Source organism: Nelumbo nucifera, chromosome 3 (assembly GCF_055504915.1).
Source record: "Nelumbo nucifera cultivar China Antique chromosome 3, China Antique-T2T, whole genome shotgun sequence".
In the NCBI taxonomy this organism is placed as follows: Eukaryota; Viridiplantae; Streptophyta; class Magnoliopsida; order Proteales; family Nelumbonaceae; genus Nelumbo; species Nelumbo nucifera.
In genome coordinates, this window is record NC_142651.1 from 39,097,374 (window position 1) to 39,103,373 (window position 6,000).

The window sequence follows — 6,000 nt, forward strand, 5'->3', positions numbered from 1 at the left end:
AACCAGATCAGTTCGGGCCCTCCATAATGACCTCGGAGAGGCTTCAGGACCTCATACAGAGGTTCCGCCTCCCTGCCGAGTACTCATATAGTCTTCCCACTGGCAACTTCTCATGGGAGCACGGTCCCAACGAGATCGTGATCTTTAGGGAGCAACTGATAGCCAGGCTCAGACTTCCACTTCACCCTTTAATTGTTGAGGTGTTGGTACACTTTAACATTACCCTGGACCAACTCCACGCGAACTCCAAACGGAATGTGGTGGGGTCCATTTCTCTTTGTTTTGACTATTCCCTTTCCATAGATTTAGATGTTCTTAGTACGATCTTGGCTATAAAGAAGAGCGCTTCGGGCGCTCTCCCCGGGCATAGGCGGTCTTACTACCTGTCCCCCCGCCCGGGTTTTAAACTCATGCACAAGTTTCCAAGCAAAGTCCCAGCTTGGAAGCGGGTCTACTTCGTAGTCCGGAGCAGCACGGGGTGGCCCTTTCCCACCGATTGGAGGATAGCTGTTCAAGACCCTGGTGTCATCCTGGACGGGAAGACCAAGAAGGAGCTCCAGTCACTGGCTAAGCTCGGGTTGCATTATAAAGACTTCACTTTTGAGGAGAAGCTCGTCCAGGCGGGCTTGAGTCCGGGTAGGTTTTTTCCACTTCGGCTTTTCCGCTCATATATTAGCTTCGGGTTACTGATGTCGTATTACACTGCAGGTCCCATGGAGGCGGAAAAGATAGACAACTAGAAGCTCTTCCACCAGATGAAGAGGAAGAAGCGCGTGGCGAAGAAGGCGCGCGTTGGGTCCCCGTAAGCTTCAGCCGAGCCTCAACTTCTGCAAACCTTTGCCTCGGAGCCCGAGGTGGTAGCCGTGCCCGTCATAGACTTGGAAAGGGGGCTGTGCCTAAGGGGCCCGAGGTGATGGCGGAACCTGCCGTTAAGCCCGCCGAGCCTATTGCCAAGCCCACCCAACTTGCTAGAGAAAGCATTGCCGAGGCCAACGCCGCTGCTGCCGGGGCTCACCCTGCTGACGCTGCCGCCGAGACCTCCGAGAGTTCCACTCACGATGTGGAGATGACGGCTTCCAACTCAGAGGGTCAGGGGAGCCAAACTGTCCTGAACCCCTAGTGTAGCCTGAAGAAGAGTAAGCTGGCTGCATACTCGGGGGAGGTCAGCGAGTGGGCCGAACTCACTCCTGGTCAGCTCGGCGCCCGAGCCGCCACTCATACTATGGTGGTGAGTCGTCCTTTTTTTCTTTTTTTTTTGGTGGTCTCCCTCTTAACTGGTTCTCCTTTTTGTAGGTGAACTCCACCATTCGCGCCTTGACCCTCCAATCAGATCGACATCTGAGGCGGGCTCTGGAGGTTGAGAAATCGTCTCGCGCAGCCCATACTGAGTTGAGGGCAGCTCGTTGTCAGGTTCACCGCTTGGAGAGTGACGCCTTAGCTCAAAAGAGTTTTATCGAGGTGTTAATGTCAGAGAAGGGGGAGCTGGCTTGAGATAAAGACAAGTTGAGGGCCGAAGTGAACGGTCTCAGGGTCGGTCAGGAGGCCTTAGGGCTCGAGGTGAGCAGCCTCAAGGCTGAGCGGGATGCTCTGAGGCTCGAGGTACAAGACCTCAAGGAGGCGAAGGGGAAACTGGAGCATGAAGTGGGGTACCTCTAGGAGGACATAAGGGAGAAGACTGCAATCTTCGAGGGTGCTCTCGAGGAGGCCAAGACCCAGGCCGTCATTGACTACGTCAACTCTTCGAGATTCGACGATGTGATGACAAAGGCCTACCGTAAGGGCTTCAAGGTCAGCCGGTGGCTGATCAGGCACCTCTACCCCGAGCTGGACACGAGTGCCATTACTACTTTGCGGATTACTGACAACATCGCGCGTCAGTCAAAAGACAACCCCGATTCCGAGGATGAAGGTCCCGAAGATGGAGCAGAGGATGCTGGTCCAGACACTGTCTCCGAGGGGGTCCCTGATAGAGGCGGTGAGTCCCCAAAGTAGTTTGCCCTTTATATTTGTAACTTAATCTTGTCCCTTTCTGAACTGCGAATGTACTATCCTGAGCCTTTGAGCTCGGGTAAAAACTTTTGTACCTGAACTCTCTTTTTAATGAAATACAGTTTTTTTCGAGTATCTCTGAGTGCAAAAATACTTCTAAGTGTGAGTGGACTTCAAGCTGGTCAATTTAATGTATAGGTTACCCGAGCTGTCAAGCCACCGAGCTGGCGCTAAGGGTAATTAAGTGAAGTTGTGTTACTTCGGGTCGCGCGGGTTACCCCGGACTATCGGGTTTCCGAGCTGAGTGAGAACAGCAAGGGTATAGGCACCGTAGGGTTCATACCCGAGCTGTCTTTCCCTTAAGGGTTAGAGATAACCAGGTTTTTGTCAGTTTGCCATGCCGAAGTGGCAGTTGGGGCTTTCTTGTGACCCTTAGGCTTAAGAAGGGACCCGTAGTCTGTTCTTGGATTTCACCTAGGCCAAAGTGATGACTGGGGTCTTCTTGCGGCCCTTAGGCTTAGGGAGGGACCCGTAGTCCGCTCCTGGGTTTTACCCTTACTTTCGCCCGTGCCGAAGAGACGGCTGGGTCTTATGTGCTGAGGTCATGTTAGCTCGGTATTCTGGCCCTTAGGCTTAGGGAGTGGCTCGTGGCCTACTCGATTCTTTACAGATAATATTGTCTTAGGTTGACAATATTCCATGCCCGAGGTATTTGTTTACCTTCGAGGGTCTCGAGCTCATATGTTCCTTCCTCGAGCACTCGTTTCACTCGGTAAGGACCTTCCCAGTTGGACCCGAGCTTGCCAGCGCCGGGCTCAGGTACCATAACTTTACGAAGGACCAGGTCGCTAACGCGGAGGTTTCGCCTCTTGACCCTGGCGTTATAGTACCGAGCTACTCTCTGCTGGTAGGCTGCGGTCCTAATGTACGCGAGGTCTCTTACTTCGTCGAGTAGGTCGAGGTTGGTACGTAGCTCATCTTCGTTTGTTTGATCACTATATGTTTCTAGGCGCAACGTAGGTACTTCGATCTCTGCGGGGATCACAGCTTCGGTGTCGTAGGTGAGATTGAAGGGTGTTTCTCCCGTGGCGGTCTTCTCTGTGGTCCGGTAGGCCCAGAGGACACTGGGTAGTTCATCTGCCCACAATCCTTAATTTGGTCCAGCCGTGCCTTTAGTCCGCGGAGGATGGCTCTGTTAGTGACTTCTACCTGACTGTTTGCTTGAGGGTGCGCGACTGAAGTAAAATTCTGTTGGATCCCCATGTCTCGGCACCAGTCTTGAAATTTGATGTCCTCGAACTGCTTGCCGTTGTCGGAGATCAACACCCGAGGTAATCCGAAGCGGCACATGATGTTCTTCCAAAAGAAGTCTTGGACATTTCAGGCTGTGATCGTCACGAGGGGCTTGGCTTCTACCCACTTGGTAAAATAGTCCACTACCACTACTAAGAACTTTCTTCCACCCGTTGCTGGCGGGAATGGCCCGAGTAGATCGATGCCCCACTGCGCAAAGGGCCACGGGCTGGTGAGATAATTGAGGTCGGCAGCGGGTTGGTGGTGAATATTGGCATGTCTTTGGCATTTGTCACATTTTCTGACGAGCTCAATAGCGTTTACCTTCATTGTTGGCCAATAATACCCTTGTCGGAGTGCCTTTTGGGCGAGGGCCCTACCCCCCAAGTGCCCACCGCATAGACCCTCATGGGTGTCGCAGAGTACAAGCTTGGCTTCGGTGGATCGCAAGCAGCGTAAGTAGGGGAGTGTGTAAGATCTCCGGTATAGTTGTTCGTCTATCATGACATATTTGGTTGCCTGGCGCCGCACCCTTCTAGCTGCATTGCGGTCTGCAGGGAGGGTCCCATGTAGCAAGAAGCTCGCGAGCGGGTCAATCTAGCTCGGCTCTGCTTGAACAACGGGAGCGACCTCCTCTGCTCCCCTGAGAATGCTAGGCCGAGGCAGGTCCTCTATGTACACGGTTCTCATGGTGATGTCGCTGGTGCTGGCTAACCTGGACAGGGCGTTGGCCTCGGCGTTCTCTGACCTAGGGATTTATCTGATAAAGTGTGATTGGAAGTTGAGCAGGGCCTCTCTGACTCTGGCTAAGTAGGCGATCATGGTTGGCTCGCGAGTTTCGTAATCGTCGGTAACCTGGTTGACCACAAGCTGGGAGTCGCTGCAGATAACGATGTGCTTGCCTTTTACTTCTCTGGCTAGAGCTAGTCCAGCTATCAATGCCTCGTACTCCGCTTCGTTGTTAGATGCCGCGAACTCAAAGTGTAGCGCGTACTCTAGTTTTGTGCCACTTGGGCCGCGCAGAACTATTCCGGCTCTACTGCCCTGCTAGTATGAGGAGCCATCAACGTGAAGGATCCAGGGCTCCTCATCCCAGCTTGGGCTTGGCCGAACTAGGGGAGATGCCACATTGGTTACTACCTCATGGGGCTCGGACTCGACCGGCCTGGGGGCTTCAGAGCTGAATGTGCACTCGGCGATGAAATCTGCCAAGGCTTGGGCCTTAGTGGCAGTTCGCGGCTTGTACTGGAGATCGTACTCGCTGAGCTCAACGGCCCACTTCGTTAACTGACCAGAGACCTCGGGCTTCAGTAAGACTTGCCTCAGGGGTTTGTTAGTGAGAATGATAACAGTGTGAGCCTGGAAGTACGGGCGGAGCTTCCGAGCTACAATTACTAGTGCGTACGCTAGCTTTTCTATCTGCGGGTATCTTGTCTCTGCTCCCTGCAATACTTTACTAACATAATAGATAGGTCGTTGGACCCAATCTACTTCCTTTATTAGTACCGAACTAATCACTTTGTCGCTCGCCGAGAGGTACAGTTCTAAAACGTCGCCCTCCTCGGGCCGGGTTAAGATCAGCACACTAGCAAGGTATTTCTTGAGCTCGTCAAACGCGAGCTAACAGTCTCGGGTCCACTCGAACGCTTTGCTCTTGATTGCCTTAAAGAACGGCAGACAGCGGTCCGCCGATTTGGACATGAAGCGGCTCAGGGCGGCTATGCGGCCATTCAACCTCTAAACCTCCTTCAACTTACGGGGTGGTCTCATATCTAAGATGGCCTTAACCTTATCCGGGTTGGCTTCAATGTCACGCCGGTTAACGATGTATTCTAGGAATTTACCCGAGGTCACACCGAACACACACTTGTTTGGATTCAATCTCATGTTAAACTTACGCAAAATTTCAAAAACAGAATGCAAGTCTTGTATTAATTCATGTGAGAATTGGGTTTTGACGACCATGTCGTCTACATAGCATTCTACTTTTCTGTCGATTAACGGCGCAAACAATTTATTTACAAGCCTTTGAAAGGTTGCCCCTGCATTTTTCAACCCGAAGGGCATAACTTTGTAACAGTATAGGCCGAACTCCGTGATGAAGGCAGTCTTTTCGTCGTCCGCCGGGTCCATCTTGATCTGGTTATAGCCCGAATAGGTGTCCAAGAAGCTTAGCAACTCATGCCCCGAGGTTGCGTCCACCAAACGGTCGATTCTGGGGAGCGGGAAGCAATCTTTTGAGCAAGCCCGGTTCAGGTCGGTGTAGTCAACGCACATGCGCCACTTGCCGTTGGCCTTCTTTAACAGGACGGGGTTGGCTACCCAGCTCGGGTATTGGACTTCTCTTATGAAGTCCGCTGCGAGGAGCTTCTCGACTTCCTCGTCGACCGCTTTCCACCGTTCTGGGGCTAGGTTGCGTTTCTTCTGTCTAACGGGCCTAACTACAGCATTAGTGTTCAGCTTGTGAGTTATGAGTTCGGGGTTTATACCGGGCATTTCTGCCGCGGACCATGCAAAAATATCTAAATTTTGAAGTAAAAAACTTACCAGTTCGGATCGTAGGGGCTCCTGGACGGAAGCGCCGATCTGAAGCGTCCGAGCTGGGTTTGCTGTTGAGGTCGAGATCGCAACTGTTTCTTCCGTGGGCGCGGCTCGCTCTTCGCCTTGCTCTGTGGGTCATTCCAGTTCGAGGTCATCGGCCACCTTGGTTTTCCCTTT